Source organism: Mercenaria mercenaria, chromosome 18 (assembly GCF_021730395.1).
Source record: "Mercenaria mercenaria strain notata chromosome 18, MADL_Memer_1, whole genome shotgun sequence".
In the NCBI taxonomy this organism is placed as follows: Eukaryota; Metazoa; Mollusca; class Bivalvia; order Venerida; family Veneridae; genus Mercenaria; species Mercenaria mercenaria.
Window position 1 is genome coordinate 28821608 of NC_069378.1, and position 21745 is coordinate 28843352.

At 33.1% G+C, this 21745-nt stretch overlaps 1 protein-coding gene across 1 annotated transcript in view; it reads left to right on the top strand.

Annotated features, from left to right (window-relative positions):
- LOC123538982 (innexin unc-9-like) overlaps positions 1-21745 on the top strand; it is a 403290-nt gene that overhangs the window by 93115 nt on the left and 288430 nt on the right. The window contains exon 2 of the mRNA XM_045323426.2: positions 20668-20749. The gene's annotated coding sequence lies outside the window, so the exon portion shown is untranslated. The remainder of the gene's footprint in view (positions 1-20667; positions 20750-21745) is intronic.

Below are 21745 nucleotides of genomic sequence, written 5' to 3' on the forward strand. Positions count from 1 at the left end.
CTTTCTCTCAGCGTGCAATGTTTTAAACAATGCATTTGTCAAACAGCGACTGCATATAAAAGATATATTATGCATTCTTTGGCACAAGAAGGCAATTGGTACATGTAACAATGGAGTGAAAGGGGTACCCATTCCAAATGAGTATACCTTAGCAGTATGCCAGATAAAACAAGAAAATCTCTATGAACTGTTAAGAGATTGGGAGCTCTTTATGTTATTACAAAATGTATTATATTTTTTTCCACGTTTATTATCGTAAAATCTACTAGTTTCACAAAACTAGACAGAAAATTGTTGGAAAAAAGGAATACCTAACATTTTATGGACTTATTTATCGAGCACCCAATCGTGATTATATCAACATATTACTTCACAGTTACGATTTGTTATATCATGCATTTGTGTTTTCTATTAATCGTCGGCATCTATGATCTTTTTTATGAGGATAATGTTCACCATTGAAGTGAATGTGATGCTAGGATATGAATTATTATAAATAAATTGCCGGAATTTCTAATGTAACGTTACAATCTACATGACGTGACGTATTTTGGTTCTATTGTAATTTTATAATTTCTACACTTTTTGTCACGCATAACTTCACTCTTCGTAATACACTTATGAGAAGAGAACATATTTATCAATTCATAATAAATTTACTTTTATAACTTATACGTAAAGTTACATTTGCATTACATTGATATAATTTGTTGCCAGTAAGAATTATATACATAGTATTGTACTGAATTCGTAATGTTAACGTGTCAGCATTTAGGTAAGCTGATTTTTTTAAATAGAAACGTTACAAAATTTTCCAGTATTCTATGACATATGCACATTCTAAATGGTATCTGTATCTTCTTGCATCAGTTGCATGTCGGCACTTTAGTCTGATTACATTCCGACAGGTGTCTGTAACAAGTCGAACATCAGGATTATTATTTTATCAAATAACCTGCATGGCACGACTTATCACCCTTCAAATATTCACCATTTAAAAACCAGACATCAGGATAGTTAGAACAAAACGCTGTCTTAGCAAATTGTTTCTGTATACTGTCAAATAGCATACGTTTCAGGATATCATAACTTAAATCAAATCGATGAGAATTGAATGTCAATAGACTGATATATATCTTCTAATAGTTGTTCATTGAGAGGCGTATGTTAGTTGCAAACAAGCAAAATACTAAAGAGCCATAAAAATACTACTTACATGAAATGTTTCTAAGCGTTTTTGATTCCTGTTCTCAACATAAAGATTTGCATATTTGGATTTACGCTGAACAGCTCTGCGAATTGAGAAATTGATATAAATTAATGCATTTATACACTAATTTAAACAATGGCAAATCCCCAATCATATAAAATGAAATCAGAATAGATGATGGCCAAAGTTTGCCCTTGTTAGTTTGGTGACTGTGCGTTTTTATTTGTTTCAATAAATTCAAGTTTTCTATCATTATGGTTGCACTTGTGTCATACTTTGTTTTGATATAATTTTTATTTATTATGCTGTTGTCATCATGTGGTCGAATTATAAACACAAGTATCCAGGCATTATGTCAGTGCAAAATTCGAAAACATGATTTTATAAATTGATTTAAAAGTGTTTGTTGTCACGCTTTTTGTACAATGTGCTATAGATTATTTACTGCCAAATTTTGTGACAAACCAGCATATAGATTTAATTGAAATCCAATTTCACGACGAAATAAGAAGCTACATGTAGCTGCAACGACAGTTTTAGAGAGATGTCATAGATTTAGCAAATATATCAAAAGTCTGTAACAGTTACTCTTATTCATGTTTAACACTATTTTCGAAGTTCTTGCACTGAAAAGAACATGTGTTCGTTTTAACGTTTTGCATTTATTTACATTAAGTCTTTAATATCTAAGTCGGTGATTTGTTTGTATATACCTCAGTCAGTTAGTAGTCTTATCTGTGTGTTTATGAAAGGACTCACAGAGACATTCATAATTATAAGATTATTTTTAAGTTGGCGCAGATATACATTAGACATAAATGCTCATTTATATTTAGAATACTGTTTGTTCATTAAATGAATCAATAATAATCTTCATAAAGTTAGAAGAATACCATATGTATACCTCTGGGTAGTAATAAAAAATGTATACCTAATTTAGACACTGATTTTACAAATACATGATTGGTTGTGTTTTCACAAAAGTAAAAATTTGTTTTTGCTGTTTCTCTGGCTTATTGGTAGCTCTTATGCAAATATAAAACATTCAATATTCAACATGGAGATGGACTTATTGAAAGCGTCCTCTAATGCTTTACTTATTTCCAGCACCTCTTTTTGTCTTTTATCGTACTTCTCCTTTTTTCCTTTCGAGAATGTCATGGGCGATATTTTATCTTATTTTTGTTTATGTCCACCACAACTTCAGCGCATTTTTGTCACGTACACTTTGAATTGTAAAGCAAGGGATGACGAATTTTCATGAAATGCCATCGTTTAAGGTACAAAATAATCACTTTTACCTACAGAAAAAGATAATCAATAAGATAGGAACTTGTTGTTGCTCTTAGTGAACAAGAATGTTTAATTGTACACATGTCTGCATTGTCTATCAGCACCGTATTCAGCATGAACTGATTGAAACCGAACAATTTGTCAAGCAGTTGATTCATCAACCGAAATTATGCATGCTTTGGCAGTGATCAGTTTCCTGAGCGTGTTGGTAATAAGATAATGGTTGTAACGAGTGGTTTATTGCAAATATATTATTAAATATAACAAACATATCCAAAGCAAATAGAAAAGGCTGGTAGATATAAAATATATTGCACAAAAATATCATTATCATCACTTCTGTTATCGTAAAAATTATTCTTAATTTCCATCTTGGCACAAAGAATAAGGAAAGCTGGAAATATTCACACAATGAGATTCTTTGGAGTTTGGTAATAATCGTTATTTTTAGGACATGCCACTTTATACTGAATATAAACATTCTCCTTTACAGCACTTACATTTTGTATATGTTAACAAATATTTACACTTATAACATTATCGACTGTAAAACTTTGTGTGGCTATGTTGCGAAAAAAAAAAAACAATGTTTCATAACTTTTAATGTAAGACTGATATTACTGCCGGAAAGGTGGAAGGTTTTAAAAGGATAGTGAGGTGAACAAAAATGAATGATATCAATAAAATCTGTGAGAAGCATTTTTTATGCAAAAAGTAAAAATAAATCAGTTAAAATTAAAATATATGTTAATAAGAGGAAAAGAAACCCCCCCCCCCCCCCCCCCACCCCCTTCAGTACCGTTCTAGGCGGAACAATATTATACATAGAATAAATGTACTCTATGATCCAAAAGGACCAGAATGTATAATATAGAATCCAAGTAAGGAGATGTTTACGGCCGTCATACAGCACTTTAAGAGTCCTACAATAAAGAAGAAGAGCCTTTGGAAGTACTCAATGTTGCTATAACTAGATTAAGATTCAAAACAAACTGAAACGGCGGCTTACAGAAGTATTCGCTACAGACTCTCTGACTGATATAAAATCTCGTAAAATGCAACCGTGAAGGACAATATGTTTCAAAAAGACGATTGACTGTTATGACTTACTTTGTGGTCATTAAATTAATTATTCTTTTTATCATTTACCTAAATGAGTATTTTTCAATTAACAAATTTTCTAGCACATACATTCTTTAATTTGCACGCTTAAAATAATAAAGTGCTAGCATTAATAAAAACATTGAATTTCTTCAAACTTGGATATTGATGGACAATCATCTAAGAAATACAAATATGCAATAAAAGTGTCTGCTGACTAAATCTCTGATAAGTAATGGCTCGGATCTACCGCGAAGCACAGTCATGATGCACACCCACGGCAAGCAACGCTAGATAGAAAAAGCATACATCTGCACTGATGTCGATGATAATCATTTCAAACATACACCTGCACTATGGATGCAGATCGTTAATCCGTTCGTTTGTTCCTCAATAAAAATCTTACATTGTTTTGCCACACTTACTTCTCATTATGCAAATGACGTTGAATGACGTTCATTAATAAAAAACGTCTTTCTAAACCTTAATGATACTTGTTATAGAAAGCTATCTGTTTGAAGTTTTCAATCATGCAATCTTAAGGGACCCTTTTGTCACACGGTCTCGTTCAGTCTGAATTTGTGTCTTACAGGTACATTCGGAAATCACATTTAGAATGAATTGGACCTGTACCTGCAGATAAAACGGCACTAAAACTGCCGGGATTGTATAATGTTTACATGAAATAAACGCTTAATGAATACTACTTTGTAAAGAGCTTTGTTCTCGTTTAGAAGAAATGATAACTTTTACAGACTGCGTAATTAACAGGTAATTTTACATAGTCTTGTTAAAATAAATTTCTCATGATGTTTCCCATTATGTAATCTTCATTCATGTACAAAAATGTACGGTGAGTAAAAAGTAAGCATTTTTTTAGCTTGTAACAGTAACTTAAGACAGACAACGTATTGCATACTAATTCCAAGCCTGTTGAGCCGTTAATTTGTCTTGCATGTGATGGTACATTACTTTTGCTAACCCCCCGTAGAGGTTGAGGTAGAGGAAAATTTATTTACCGCCGCATTGTGAAACAATGAACATAATGTATGTACAGCTTTTGAGCGACCCTATTTAAGAACAATTTAACCAATTATATATTACCATCAGCATGTTTTTACTGTCATGTCGACTATGGTAATCGTGAAAAGGTGTCTTGCCTAAGGACACGCCGCAATGGGAGTAGGTGCCTTCACCTCCCTAGGAAAGTGTTTTAGCCCTCCCGACCAGTGCGTCCACGTCAAATATCAGCCACGTTCTATAACGCTATTTCTATTACGTTGCAATATTGAACACTGGCTTACATTCTTGTGTTTTTGTTAAAATTTTATGTGGTCAGATTAAACTTTTCCATCACGCTTCTTAAAAACCTTTAACGAGAATGTGTGTGTTTCTGTTGGAGTGGGGAATCAACCTCCACGTTTCTAAAAAAAAACTTTAACGAAAACGTGTGTTTTTCTGTTGGAGTGGGGACTCTATTTCGTTATTCAATTACTCCACATTTAAATAGTAATAATAATAGTAATTATTATAAAAATAATAATGATAATGAAACAGACGACGCATGTTTTAAAAATTATCTTGAACAGTCATGTGTCAGAAATACAGAATGTCAGGATACTGGTTATATGACCCAGGGAAGTGCCTACGCCTTTAGTATCTTGAACAATGGTTTGGGTCCAATCGCTAAGGTGACTATGTCTTAGACTAGCTGACAAACGATGTAGAATGTCCTTTGTTAAAACGTATAACTGGTGAGACCAAATATCTCATATATATAGAATTTTCCTCTGGCTACCTTGCCTAAATGATTCGTGTACCAATGGTTCATCGTAAATGATTTTAAGTATGAGCTAGACAATTTCAAGGATCAGGTAAATCACTAAATGTTTCAAACTAACAATTTTCAATTAGTTCAAACTCCTATAGGCTGGAGACACTACACTTGACTGGTCTTTTTGTTGAAGTTCCCGTCAGACAATGTCTTTGAATCAATAACATACGAGTCCTATCGCATAGATGCTCGGCCTCTGTCCTCTCAACTTTATATGATTACCCTGGCTCCTGGATGCTCAGCGGCTATATGCTATCACATGTAGCATTCAACTACCATATAGGTATATCCCCGATGCCTTGGCTGTACTCTGCCAATAACGCTAAACCGTCTATAAGCTGGAACTCTCCTACTATCTCAGTAGATTACCAAATTCTGGGTCTCTGTCTCAGCTTTCCGATGCTCAGCCTATATATGCTATCGTATATAGCATTCAACTACCCTTAAGGTAAAACTTCTATGCGCTGGCCCTATAGCTCGAAACCTGGTTGAAATTCTGCAACTCTTCTTTAGTCTACGAACTTCAAAAGTCTTCTTTTTAATAATTTATCCGCCCTGACAGGGTAACTGCAATAGACTCCTTATCAAGGTACTGGGATAAATTATTAGTTGAACCCTCGATGTCTCTTCTTCAACCCCTGGATACCGAATGAGCTCTCTGTCATCCATCTACCTATTTATACCCCAGCAGACGAGCTATTTTTAGAACTTGTTTCTGATTGGTCAAAATTTAAACTTAACGTTTTACAACGAGTACTTGCTCTATCAAATATCTGGTTCCCTTAACTTTTGTATATGACATAATGTGCGAAGCTGGGACCCAGTCATTCACATAATCAACCCAAATCAGCCACAAATGACCCAAATTCTATTATTTACAGCAATGCAACCATAATTATAGTATGATAGCATTGAAAGGGAGCCAAGCACTATCTGTGCTTAACGTGTTACGTTATCAATATATTAAACATACAAATTATTCTGACACAGAAATATGTGCTGAAAACATACTTCAATAAACTCACTCTTCCAAAGGTTCTCTTTTGCATTCAGGTACTCAATAAACAGGTTTCTGATATAAAGGGTCTTTAATATCATCCTATATGATGTATCTCCATAGCTACTAAAATAAGGATGAATATCCAACAGGGTAAGCCACAGCTTCCCCAAACGTAAACCCAGCACGCGCACGCGCACACGACCAACACACGCACTCACACAAAGCAAACACACAAGGACAAAACGACCAAATAAAGGAACACAGTTGGACACCGCCTAAACAGGATAAGCACTGATATACGGAAATCGCGAATTCGTGAGGTCGATCACTTGGTGATGCATTTGTTCTTTGTGAAGATTGATAAAAGACATTGTCTCCTCTACCTCCCATTCATGTTCGGAAGTTGGTTTTTATTTACCAAGAACATTTTAGTACTTGTACAGAATCCTAGTAATCTGTTTGGGTTATATGCCAGCCGTTACATAATTGAGATAGTAATTAAGGGAAAAAAAACGGCGCTGAACGTAATGCAAACAAACAAAAATATGCCTGAATTTAGTTGTTACTTTCTGTAACAGTGATTATCTATTATTATAGTAATATCACTTGCTATTTTGTTGGAGTGGACTTAAATTGTTTCATTCGCGGATCGTTTCTGTTTGTAAAACCTTTCTGGCTGTTGGTATAGTTCTGTTTTGTCTAAGATACCTTTTATTTTATCTACAACATGTCCTTAGACTTTATAAAATTCAAGCAGCACACATCAGCAGAATGTGATATGTATTGAGCATTATGTTGCAAATGAAGACTACACGTATTGTTTTATGTTACGTGTCAATTATTCAGGCTGATTACATTTCATCTTGAGCTTAAAACAACCTGCCTTTCAGATTTATCATATCATTTGATAACCTGCATGCCAAGAATTATCCGCCTTAAAATAAATTAATAACATTTAGAATTCAATGATACATTCTCAGAATGAAACGAAGCATCATTGGAGGCTTATATCTTGTTTCAGAGTTTTGTAATCTGCACCTTTTGAAAATATGAACATCTGTTTTAAATTGGATTATGGGATCAAATATAGATGTCAACGAAATATAATTTCTTTAACATTTAATGCGGTCAATATCCACCCTTTGGGTTAACTTATATTTAAACAGAGGAAATCATTTAAGTATATTTTTTGTGTCTTATTTGTTTTTAACATTATAATTTTTCACAACGTAGAACCTCATAAGTGTCTTACTTTTGACGGCTAGTACATTGTTTCACTCTTTGGCTCTAGTGCAAGAAAAGTAAGAATGAGAATATAAAAATAACAGAAACTTTCTTGTGAATTTGGTTAATTTTAGACTCGGCTGATATCTTCAAAATTGCAAGCAATATATGATTCCTCAAAAGTTCATTTGATGCATTATGGCCTATATAAAATTTGTGAAATGTTCGTCACTTGTTTGTTTCGATGCGGAAATGATTTTGACAGAAAAAAATATCAAAACTAATGACAGTACAGATTGTAAAATATAGAGCATTTAGTAAAAGACAATTAATGGTGTACAGTTCCAAGTCAAGACCTACTATAATCATCTGCTTACTTCAGATTATCCCAAAGATCCATGATTGTAAAAGATAAAGTAGTAGATAGTTCACAAAAACTACCTGAAAACGCTAGACAATGTTTTTCTCCTATAACTTTTCGAAACCCTTCTGGCTGTAACATTGCATGACAACCAGCTTTTGTTCCGTAGAAATACGTCACTGAATTTCTGATCTTTTTTTAAGTATAGTTGTTGGGCATTGAATATTTTATTTTAATGCACGATGTAAACTACTTATTTCACAGCTTATATATCGTAAGCATACTCATGTATAATTCTGAACATATATTGTAAAATACAAACCAACTGAAGGTTGCAGTTTTTGTGTTTCACTGTTTGTTAGGATCAGGCTATAAATGCTATGCAAATATATAAGGAGTGTGGTTACCGTCCATGATCACTCGTGTTTCATAGTGCACTTGTCTGTCTTTTTAGCCAGACTTTCGCTCAGTGTGCAATGTTTTATTTTAAACAATGCATTTGTCAAACAGCGACTGCACATTAAATATTTATCTTGCATTCTTTGGCACTAGAAAGCAATTAGTACATTTGTTACAATGTAGTGAAAAGGATACCCATTTCCAATTAGTATACCTTAGCAGTATGCCTGATAGAAACAAGATAATCGTTATGAACTGTTAAAAGCTCTTTATGTTATTACGAAATGTATTATATTTTTCCATTTTTATTATCGTATTTCACAAAACTAGACATAAACGTATTGGGAAAAGGAATACCTAACATTTTACGGACTTATTTATCGAGCATCTAATCGTGATTATATCAAAATATTACTTCACAATAACGATCTGTTATATCATGCATTCGTTTTTTTCTATTAATATTCGGCATTTATGATCTTTTTTATGAGGATAATGTTCACCATTGAAGTAAATGTGATGCTAGGATATGAATTATTATAAAAAAAATATGCCGCAAATTCTAATGTAATTTTATAATCTACATGACATGACGTATTTTGCTTCTCTTGTAATTTTATAATTTCTACACTTTTTGCCACGTTGTAATACACTTTTGATAAGAAAACATATTTATCAGTTTGAAAGAAAATAAAGCAATTCATAATAAATTTAAAGATTTTACATTACATTGATTTCATTTACATTTAATTTGTTGCCAGTAACAATTATATACATAGTATTGTATTGAATTCGTTATGTTAATGCGTCAGCATTCAGGTAAACTGATTATTTAAATGGAAACGTAACAAGAGTTTCCAGCATTTTATGACATAACGCCTTCTAACTGATATCTGTATTGACTTCGTGCATCTATAGCATGTCGATACTTTCCGACATTTGTCCGTATCAAGATGAACATCGGATTCATCGTTTCATTTATCGTTTCATCAAATAACCTGCATAGCACGACTTATCACCCTTCAAATAGATACTATTTAATACGTAATATAGATAAACCATAGACATTATCAGGGTGGTTAGAACAAAACACTGTCTTAGCAAATTGTTTCTGTATATTGTCAAATAACAAATATTTCGTGGTGTCATAACTTTAATCAATTCGATACAAACCATATTCATGAGAACTGAATGCCAATAGACTGATATATATCGTCTGCTGATTGTTCATTGGGAAGCTTATATTAGCTGTAAAGAAAACAAAATACTAAAAAGACTAAAGAAATTATGATTTACATGAAATTTTTTTGTGCGTTTCTTGATACTATGCTCGGTAAAAAAGATTTGCACTTTTGGATAAACGCTGAACAGTTTTACGCATAAAGAACTTTACATAAAAGCATGAATTTTTACATCAATTCAAACAAGCGATTATCTCCTACCATATAAACTGTAACCAGTTTAAACGATGTCCAAAGCCTATCCTAGCTAGTTTGGTGTCTAGATGTTTTCATTTGTTTTATAAATTCAAGTTTGCAACTATCATGGTTGCACTTGTGTTATACATTATATTGATATATTCATTATATTTTTGTCATCCTGTATTCGAATTATAAACACAGGTATCCAGACACTTTGCCAGGTGTAAAATTCAAAAGGTAAACATAATATTATAAATTGATTAAAACAATTGTTTGCCATGATTTTTTGCAATGTGTTTTGGACTGTTGCTTGCCAAATATTGTGACAAACCAGCATATAGAATTAATATCATAATTGAAAATTTTAATCCTAATAACAAGACGACATATGAACACTTGTAGCTAAAACGAGAGTGCATAGGCAAGTCATGTGCAAAGATTCTGTAACTAATATTCATGTTTAAAATTATATTCTAAGTTCTTGCACTAAAAGGAACATGTGGTCATTGTAACGTTTTTAAGAGACGTCCACTATATGATAGGGTAATTTTCAAGTTAGCACAAGTATACATTAGACATAAATGCTCAGTTATATTAAGAGTCTGAATGTTCATTAAATGAAAAAATAAATTTCATAAAGGTGGAAGAATACCACATGTATACCTCTGGGTAATTATCAGGAATGTATACCTAATTGAGAGCACTGACTTTCCAACTACCTGCTTAAATGAGTTTTCATAAAAATAAATGTTTCTTTTCCCGTTTCTTTGGCTTAAGTGACGAGCCTTAATTGGTAGATGTTATGCAATTATAAAACCTTCAATATTACCTACACACCGGCTTCCCCTAATGCTAGACATTACTTATTTCTAGCACCGCTTTTTCGTGTTTTATCATAATTTTCTTTTCGGGATTGTCATTGACTATCTTTTATTTTTCCTTTTATACCAACACATCCAGTGCTTATTTATTGTAATGTACAATTTCAAATGAAGACATTTCATGAACAGTCAACGTTTAAGTAGCAAATAATCACTTTTACCTATAGACTGTTTGTGCAATCCATGTCTCAATGCGGGAAAGGACTTGTTATTTAAAACATCTAAATGTAACTCCGATTGCCATATTTTCAAAGAAAAGACAATCTAAATTGAAACCAAATATAAAAAAGGAACTTGTGTTTGTTCTCAGTTAACATGTGTGCTTAACCCTTGTCATGCTTCACACGAGATCATGACCAACCTGCACATCCGTGCAGTCTGATCATGATCTGCACTGTTCGTCATTCAGTCAGCATCCTTTTGGTATGCACCCCCTTTAACAGTTAATGGTACCGTCCAAAGTGAAAAATGGAAAAGTTCATTATAGAAATTTAGCAGGGAAAGGGTTAAGAGTACACAAGTCTGCATTGTCTATCAGCAGTGTATTCAGCATGAACTGATTAATACAATACAGTCTAGCAATGGATTATCAACCGAAATGTTGCATGTTTTGGCAGTGATTTGCTCTCTGGGTGAGCTGGTAATAAGGAAATGGTTGTAACGGGTGGTTTATTGCAGATATATGATTATATGTAACAAAGACATCCAACGCAATAGAAAAAGGCTGGAAGATATAAAAGATATTGCACAAACTGATCATTATAATCACTTCTGTTGTCGTAAAATTTATTCTTAATTTCCATCTTGGCATCAAGTATAATGAAAGCGGAAATTAGTCACACAATGAAATTCTTTTGAGTACCTGTTCGGTAATAATCGTATTTTTTAGGACATGCCACTTTTACTTCCTCCTTTAAAGCACTTATGTGTTAACAAATATTTACAATTAAAACATGGTCGACCGTCAAAATAATATTGGTTATGTTGCGAAGAAGAAACAATGTTTCAAAACTCTTATTATAAGAAAGGTATTACTGCCAGAAAGGCGGAAGGTTTTACAGGGATAGTGAGGTGAACCAAAATGGTATCAATAAAATCTGTAAGTAGCATAGAATGCAAAATGTAAACATAAAGCAGTTTCAATTTAGATAAATGAGAGGAATAGAAATATGCATCACCCTTCAAACGCCTCCTATCATCAACCTAGGTGGAACAATATTATACATACAGTAGATTAAATGTACTCTATGATCCAAAAGGACCGGAAAGTATGATATAGAATGCAAGTACAGGAGATGTTTACGGCCGCCATACAGCACTTAAAGACTGCTGTTTTGATAGTCCTAAAATTAACCCTTACCCTGCTCAATTTCTGTAATGAACTTGTCCATTTTAACATTTGGACAGTACCATTAATTGTTAAAACGGGTGCTAAACAAAAAGATACTGACTGAATGGCGAACAGTGCAGACCATGATCAGACTGCACGGACGTGCATGCAGATCTTGTTCTGCACTGGTCGCCAAGGCAGAATCACTTGCCGCCAGCAGGCTAAAGGTTAAGAAGAAGAGCCTTTGGAAGCAAATAATGTTGCCATAATTAGCTCACGATTCAATAGGAACAATCAGCGCCTATCTGAAACTAAACCTTACAGGAGTATTTGCATGGATGTGTAAATGATTGACATTCACAAAAAATACATAGATGAAATAATAACTAGTTTGACAACAAGGACAAACATATAAGTAAGGGAGCACAGTAATACGATCAGTATAAAGATACCCATACATAAATATTTCTATTCAACAAAAGTGCATGCACTAATATATACAATTCCACAGAACAGACATTCGGAGACGTATAAACTCTTCCGGCTGGCAAATGCATCGAGATGTACAATCCACGATGTTATGATCTACTTTGTGGTCATTATATTAATTATTGTTTAAAGTATATTTATCTAAATGAGTATTTTTCCATTCTGTTTGTACAAAACAAATTTCTTGAACATACATGATATAATTTGCACGCTTAACACGTCAATGGAATGCTAGCATTAACAGAAACATTGATTTGAAATAAACACATGATTTACCTATAGTATGTATTCTCAAGCGCAGTCCTTATTCGTAATACACTTTTGAGGACCATTAATTTTACTTACATTGATTATACTTCTATTTATCGAACTTTTTGCAAAATAAAATTGCAATTCTTGCAAAGAAAACTATTAGACAGAGACAGAGAATCTGAATGGAGAATGTTCCTATAACGACTTAGTCATTAGATTATTCCTAATATCTGATCACCTATCCGCCTTTAAATAATTATGATTATGATATACATCGCTACATGCATATACACACATATTACGCTTTGTATTCATTCAAATTATGTTTTTATGGTTCTTAAATTATCAAAAGGCTAAACGTTTGCATTTAATCTAGTTGTACGTCACTTGGTTATTAAACTGTAGTGTTTCAGACAGGACTGTCACAGTGGTTTTCTTTTACACTCCATGATATATATTTCCCAATAAAAAAGATTGTTAAAATTGTGTGCATGTACGTTATATAGAAAATTTATATCAATAACTATATCGAGAAATACTATTTACATTGTCAATTCCTGACTGTCCAGGCCCCGTGTTCACAAAACATTTTTCGATCTCAGCTGAGTTTGAGTTTGATATTTTAATATCAATTTTGCTAAAACTTCAAGGTTAAATTCCATCTGAGACAGACCACCAATACTGAATAGCCTCTTGAAAATAATTTTGAGTATAAAATTAAGTTTTAAACATACTATTTTGATATAAATGACAAATAAAGTTTCAGTATCAAACTCAGCTGAGACTGAAAACGTTTTGTGAACACGGGGCCAGAGTGTCAGACAGTCCTTTCATACGATACCGAGTAAATGTTTCGAAATCCATAGTTTCTTTATAGATATACATGATGCTTGCACAATAAACATCTTCTGACATATAGTTATCAATCATGAAGATTAGTTTTTACGCATCTGTTGACTAAATCTCTGATAAGTAATCTCTCTGAAGCCAAGTCATGATGCACACCCACTGCAAGTTACGCTAGATATAAAAAGCACATATCCGCACGGATGTCGATGATAATCATTTCAAAAATACACCTGCAATATGGATGCAGATCGTTAATCCGTGAGTTTGTTTCTTAATAAAAAATAACACATTATTGTGCCACACTTACCTATCTTCTCATTATGCAACTGACGTTGAATGACGTTCATTCATAAGAAAAAGTCCTTCTAAACCTTAATGACACCTGTTATAGAACGCTGAAGTTCTAATCAAGCAATCTTAAAGGACCCTTCAGGCACATGACTTCGTTCAGGGAAGTCTTAATAAATATATTTTGTGTCTTAAAGGTACTTTCTGCTATCACATATATAATGAATTTGACTTGTACCAGATAAAACATCATTTAAACTGCATTATAGTTTATATAATGTTCGCATGACGCAAATGCTTTACAAACTGGTTTGAATACGATCGTCTAATTTAGATTTTAACTTAAATCATTACAGTTTAATGTATTGGATATAGTGTCCACTTTATATCAATAATATAAAGCTATCATGCATTTTCATAAGCTTCCCATACTTACACTCAAAAATTGTTGTAATTTGCAAATGATGATAGATTGAACACTGGGTGAGCTTAATAACTTAACGAATGAATACCACTTTATGAATAGCTTTGTTTTCGTTTAATGGAAAAGACAGAATGCTTAATTAGCCGGTAATTTTATATAGTATTGTTTAAATTTCTCGTGACTTTTCCCATTATGTTATCTTCATTCCAATACAGAATGTACGTTTATGAGACAGGAAACATGCGTGAGTTAAAAGTAAACGTTTCCTTAGGTTAGATCACTAACTTGTCTGTATAAGAGAGACAACGCATTGCATACTAATTCTAAGCATGTTGAGCCATCAACAAGCCTTGCATATGATGGTACATTACCTCCTCTCACCTCCCGAGGAGGTAGAGGTAACGCATTGTGAAACAATGAACATGAGCTCTGTAACAGTTTTGAGAGACCCTATCTAAGAACAATTAAAACCAATTTAATATGCAGCAATTTTTACAGCCCTATCGACTATTCTATATGGAAATTGTACAATAGTGTCTTGCCGAAAGAAACGCCACAATGGTGGTAGCCAGATGTGTCAGAAATACAGAAATATGTGCTAAACACATACTTCATTGAACTCATTTTTCCGAAGGAATTGTTTTGCATTCAGGCACTCAATCAACAGGTTCTAATGGACATTTAGATTCCTTATATAAATGATCTAACTAATGTCTTTTTTTCCTTTTACTTGGGGGTCTCCGTGGCCGAGGTTCAGGTTGCTGACTTCAAATCACTTGCCCTTCATCGATGTGGTTCGTGCCTCACTCGGGGCGTTGAATTCTTTATGTGAGGAAGTCATCCGAATGTTTGAAACAGTTACTGTAAAAATGAGACGTAAAGGCATTTTAATGGCTTTTAACATCTCCATGAGTACGTTTCTTTTACGTGACACAAAAATCTTTAGAGCTCTATCCAAAATATCATGCCCGCATTCATCTACGGATTCCGGGGTTTATGAAGTCGATCTCTTGGCGAGACATTTGTTCTTCGTGACGATTGATAAAAGTCATTGTCTCTGAGATTATCCGTTCTCCACCTCTCATTCATGTTTGGAAGTTGATAGTTATTTACTAAGAACATGTAAGTACTGGTACACATTCCTGGTAAACTGTTTATATGACCGCCGTTACGTAGCTGAAATTATATTAAAAATCGGAACTGAATGCAAAGCAAACAAAAATATGCTAGAATTTGGTTGTTACTTTCTGTAACAGCGATTATTTATTATAGTAACATCACTTGCTATCTTGTTGGAATGGACTTAAATTGTTTCACTGTTGGTAAAACCTTTCTAGCTATTAAATGATATAGTTCTGTTCTGCCTTAGACACATTTTATTCTATCTACAACATGTATTAAAATTCAAACAGCACACAACATCAGAATGTGATATGTAATGAGCATTATGTTGCAATTGAAGACTACACGTACTGTTATATGTTACGTGTCAATTATTCTGGCTGATTACATTTCAGCTTGAGGTTAAAACAACCTGCCTTTCAGATTTATCATATCATTTGATAACCTGCAGGCCAAGAATTATCCGCCTTAATATATATAAATAACATTTCAAATTCAATGATACCTTCTCCGAATGAAAATAAGCATCAATGGAGGCTTATAACTTGTTTCGGAGTTTTGTAATCTGAACCTTTCTAAATGTGGAAAGCTGTTTTAAACGAGTTTTTGCGTCTGATTTGTTTTTAACTATAATTTTTCACAACGTAGAACGTCATATGGCATTTCAACTGAATGTCTTACTTTTGACGGTTAGTACATTGTTTCTCTCTTTGACTCTAGTGCAATAACAATAGGAATGAGAATGTAAAAGTTACAGAAACTTTCTTGTGAATTTTTGTTAATTTTAGACTCGGCTGATGGCTTCAAAATTGCGAGCAAATTTTGTTTCCTCAAAAGTTCATTTGATGCATTTTGGGCTATATAAAATTTGTGAAATATTTGTCGCCTGTTTGTTTTGATACCGAAATGTTTTTGACAGTTAAAATCATCCAAAATAATGATAATGCAAATTTCAAAACTATAGAGCGTTTGGTAAAAGTCATTTAATGGTATAAATTCAAGTCAAATCCCAGTATATCATCTATTTATTTCAATTTACCCCCTAGATTCATTGTAAAAGCTAAAGTAGCAGATATTTCACACAAAAAAATAAATGTACGTAACGAGTTGCTGGGAAAGCAACTATATGATAACGCTTGAAAAATGTCAATGATTTTTCCCACAACTTTTCGTTACACTGTTGCCTGTTATACTTTATTACAAGTAGCTTTTCTTCCGTAGAGATACGTCACTGATTTTCTGATCTTTATTAAGTACAGTTGTTGGGCATTTAAGATCTGATTTTAATACACGGTGTTAACTGTTTATTTCATAGCTTATTTATAATATATCGTAAGCATACTCATGTTTAGTTTTAATAAATTAAATAATATATTGGTAAGGTTGAAGTTTTTCAGGACCAGGCTATAAATGCCATGCAAATATATAAGAAATGTGGTTACCATAAGTTATCACGCATGTTTCAAAGCACACTTGCCTGTATTCTTTGCCAGACTTTCTCTCAGCGTGCAATGTATTAAACAATGCATATGTCAAACAGCGACTGCATATTAAATATATATCATGCATTCTTTGGCATCTGTGTGCAATATGTACGTGTTACAATGGAGTGAAAGGGGTATGTATTTCAAATGAGTATACCTTAGCAGTATGCCAGATATAAATGAGATAATCACTATGAACTGTTAAAAGATTGGGAGCTCTTTATGTTATTACAAAATATATTGTTTGTTTTCTACTTTTATTATCGCGAAATCTAGTGTTTCTCCAAACTTGACATAAAATTGTTGGAGAAAAGGAATACCTATCATTTTATGGACTTCTTTATCGAGCACCCTTTCGGCAACACTCCTGATTATATCAAACTATTTCTTAGACTTCATAATAACGATTTGTTATATAATGCAGTACTTTTTTCCTACTTATAATAGGCATTTGTGATCTTTTCATGAGGGTAATGTTCACCATTGAGGTATATGTGATGCTAGGATATGAATTTTTAGAAATAATTGCCAGAATTTCTAAATCAATGCTACTTTTTACAAATATTTTGAAGTATTTTGGTTCTCTTGTAATTTTATAATTATTACACTGTTTACCACGCAAAACGTCATTGTTCATAAAACACTTTTGATAAGAAAACAAAAACAAAAAAATAAGTAAAAAACAATTCATAATAAACGGTGACATCTATAAGTAAAGTTACTTACATTATATTTATTTAGAATTATTACCAGTCTTAATTATATACGAGGGGCGGTCGGAAAATAACCGAATTGTTTGCTCTTTCTCAAAAACCCTTCAATATCTTTTTTATTTGTTTTATTCTTTTCCAAAGTATTCCCCACCTACGTCTATACACTTTTGATATCTTCATTGGAGTTTTTGTACTTTTTTTCTGCAAAGCATAAAGACCTTATGCTGAGCTACCGATCTGCAGCTGAAATCAAAGCCGCCCTGGTCTCATATTTGTTTCCAGCGAGCCTTTTTACTAGTTCTGGAAACAAATAAAAGTAACAGGGGGCAAGGTTCAGGCTCTACGGAGGGTGGGACAATAATAGCCAGTTGAAGTTGAAGGTGTTGGTAAGTTCTACTGTATTTGATGCAGTATGACATGGAGTCATTGCCATACAAAGAAAGGACATTTTTTCTGGGTTATCCTTGGACGCAACGTTTTCAGTATTTTCTTTGTGTGTGTGTGTTTGTGTGTGTTTTGTTTTCAAAATTACTTCTGAATAGTAACTAGCAGTCACAGTTTGACCTTTTGGTATGGAATGAGCCAGTATTATTCCATGAGAATCCCAAAAGCAGGCAGCATAGCCTTGCCAGCAAATGGAGACAGCGGGGAATAAACAGCTCGTTTCTACTGTTTTGACTAAGTCTTTGTTTCAAGTTCAGCATATTGAACCCACATTTCATCCAAAGTGACAATACAGTTGAATATATTTTCATCACGGTTAAAACTTCCAAAATATCATTTTGCTATGTCACCCTGGATGCATTTTGGTGTTCTGTCAGCTATTTCAGCTCCCATCTAGCACTTACCTTTCTCATACCAAACGTTGCGTGTAAAATCTGATGTGCCGACGCTTTATCGATCCTAAACTGATTGGCTACCTCCTGCAATGTCGCTCTGTGGTCTTTGTTGACAAAATCCTCAATATTTGCCACCATGGTATGGTCACTGCCTCAGCGGGCCTCCCTGCCCTGCCTTGTCCTTTACGCTTGTCCTGCTCTCACTTGACTGTGAAACCCAGCTATAAAAGGCTGAGAGGGATATGCAGGCTTTAGAAATCCCCAACCTTTGAAAATGGTTTTTCAACATCCAAAAACAGGAATTTTGTTAAAGATCTCTTTTCTTCCGGCTTAGAGTCTATGGTAGCCCTAACATCTACCTTGTTTAAATGCTCAAAACTTTAGGTATACACACTTCTCACTGAAAATAAACTGGCCGATTTATAGGCGATATAATATAGTTTACGCTCTTGATTTGCCAACTTTCAAACCATGACAGAAAATTCTCTGCAACTGACTGCGCCACCTTATGCACTGTCATTTACTTAAATGGCAATTCCGCTTATGGTTATATCTTACCGTGTTCTAATTAAAAGGTCAATGATACTTTATCTAAATTTATTTAATATCCAAATGAAGTCCAGTACTTTCCAGTAAACCTGAACATTTGGAACGCATCATAATTTGAAAGTACAATAAATACTATGTGTAATTTGTCTCGTACTGTATATAACCTCCTATGCGTCTGCAAGATTTTACTCTTCCTTGGAATGAAAGTTTAATTTTAAAGCTATTTTAATGTTATCAGACGACTAAGCAAGAAACAAAACAAATCTAATATTTTAAAAAATAGTTCTTTCGAAAAGTAGCAGACTGTTCTTACAGTGGTATTTTCGGGTTACTTTAAATGTACAGTACAAATTTATTTAATTTAGCGATATAATTTTATTTCAAGATAAAAAAAAACATGCATATTCTAGAAAGCAACACGTTCTTTCATATTAGGGCGAAGTTAGATTACACTGCTGATAACTGATACATGCAAAAATACCCCATTTGTTAAAGAATGAAGATATACGCAAAATATGAGATATAAAACAGTTGTTTTAGTCAATTATCCGTCATTAACCGTACACCCACCTGCTTTGTCTCTCAAGCAGTACTCTTTAAAACAATACATGCTGCATATACATATACTATGCACCATTTAGCAAATATCTTCACTCTGTCAGTGTTTGTGATTACCTAGTAGTGAATGTGAGTGATAAATAGTCATAGCTGATAGTACATTTTTTTCAAACATAAATGCAAACAGCTATTATATTAAATGAATAGGAACTAATCAACCAATCATAGACTTTACAAAATATTTGACTGACCAATGTTACGATGCAAACGTGATAACGGTATTCACAGCTAACTTAGAAAAGTTACAGTATATGTTTGATGTAGGTAACATAAGATACAATATTTGTAAAAAAAGCTGGTAAAAGTGACGGGCCTCAGAAAAATTAACAATGTCTTTATGAAACAATGTGTGTTACAACATGATATATACGACAATGAAACTATAACACGAAACAAAGAAAAACAGTATAATGAACTTTGAAATTCTGAACATGCGATTAAAAATATAACTGCCATACATTATCCATTGCCCATCTTACAGTAAAATATTTCATCTATAGATATTTACTTCTAAAGTAGAAAATCTTTAACAAATATATTAAACTTCACTTAAGTATATACATAAAGTGTGCATGTAGAGCTATTTAAATGTAATTCATAATTAAATGTCATGCAGTAACAATCGTTTGTCATATATAGTATAAAATTATAATACTTCCAGTAGTTTAGGTAGTACACACATTTACTGTGTTTAGCTATTACATATATCAATTGTTATATATAGTATAAAATCATAATACTTCCAGTAGTTTAGGTAGTAGACACTTTTACTGTGTATAGCTATTACATATATCAAATGTGTAATATTTCAACCTGATGTATAGTACTGTTAATACATATAAACTAGTGTTTTTAATGTTTACATAAGCTTTACATAAGCTACTTATAGATGCTGTAATTGTTAAAAAAATGAAAGTTGGGTCTAGTTTACTAGTACATTTATTTCTTACGTTTCATGGAACTAACGTTGATGTTTTCTGTTACAGATTCAACCAGCATGGATTATTAAAATGAATACATTTATCAAACAGACACTGCCAAGTACAAAAATGCCTTCTTTAGCAATAGGTAAGTGATTTTGATTACTTAATGCGGATAATAGGTAGCTTATACCAAATAAAATGTTCGCTCACAGCATGGATGTTACCATAAAATCAGCTAGTTTGTTCTTTTAAGAATTACCAGTAGAGTAATTCCCATTGAGAGGTGCGTTATCATGTCACTTTACTTTTGATAATAACCGTAATTCTCATTGGATGGTGCGTCATTGTGCCACTTTTCTTTAATCCCTTTGGGAGTGCGTTATCACAACACTTTTCGTTCGAAAATAACCGTAATACCCCTTTGTAGTGTGTTATCGTGCCACTTTTCAAACGATGATAACCGTAATACCCATTGGGAGTGCGTTATCACGTCACTTTTCTTTCAACAATAACCGTGATTCCCATTGAGAGGTGCGTTATTATGCCATTTTTCTTTCGAAAATAACTGTGATTCTTCGGGGAAAATTAAGTGTGTTATAAGAAATTGTAATTATGCTTTGTTCTTTCTTCGAGAACTTGATTCAGTTTTAACAGAGACCTGAAAGTAATTATTCACAGCTTTGGTGAACATTTATTAGTGGAGTGAAACTGTTATTAGATATTTCTAAAAAATATGATAATTCCAAAATATCATTCGTTTTCTTTACAGGATACTTTCGAAGATTTTATATGATTGTTTTGAAAATTAATTTTTATTCAGGTTTGAACGAGTCAATTGAATTGTCCAATAACATCTGTTTAAATAGTTCGAAACATTAAAATCAAGATTGAAATGAATAATAAGGATACCATTTTCAAGCAAGGTGGTCATATTATGTAGGAATAACACTTTTAACTAGTGCTTATTTTGAAATTTCAAAATTACATGAACAGGCACAAATGAATTCAGATTGCGCAGCAAAAATAAAATTCCATGTTTTTGCGAACAGTTTTATGATTAAAGGCAAAACCTTCTTATCATCTTTTCTCTCGTTAGCAGAACAGACGTATCTGTTCTATCAACAACATCCATCCTCACGAG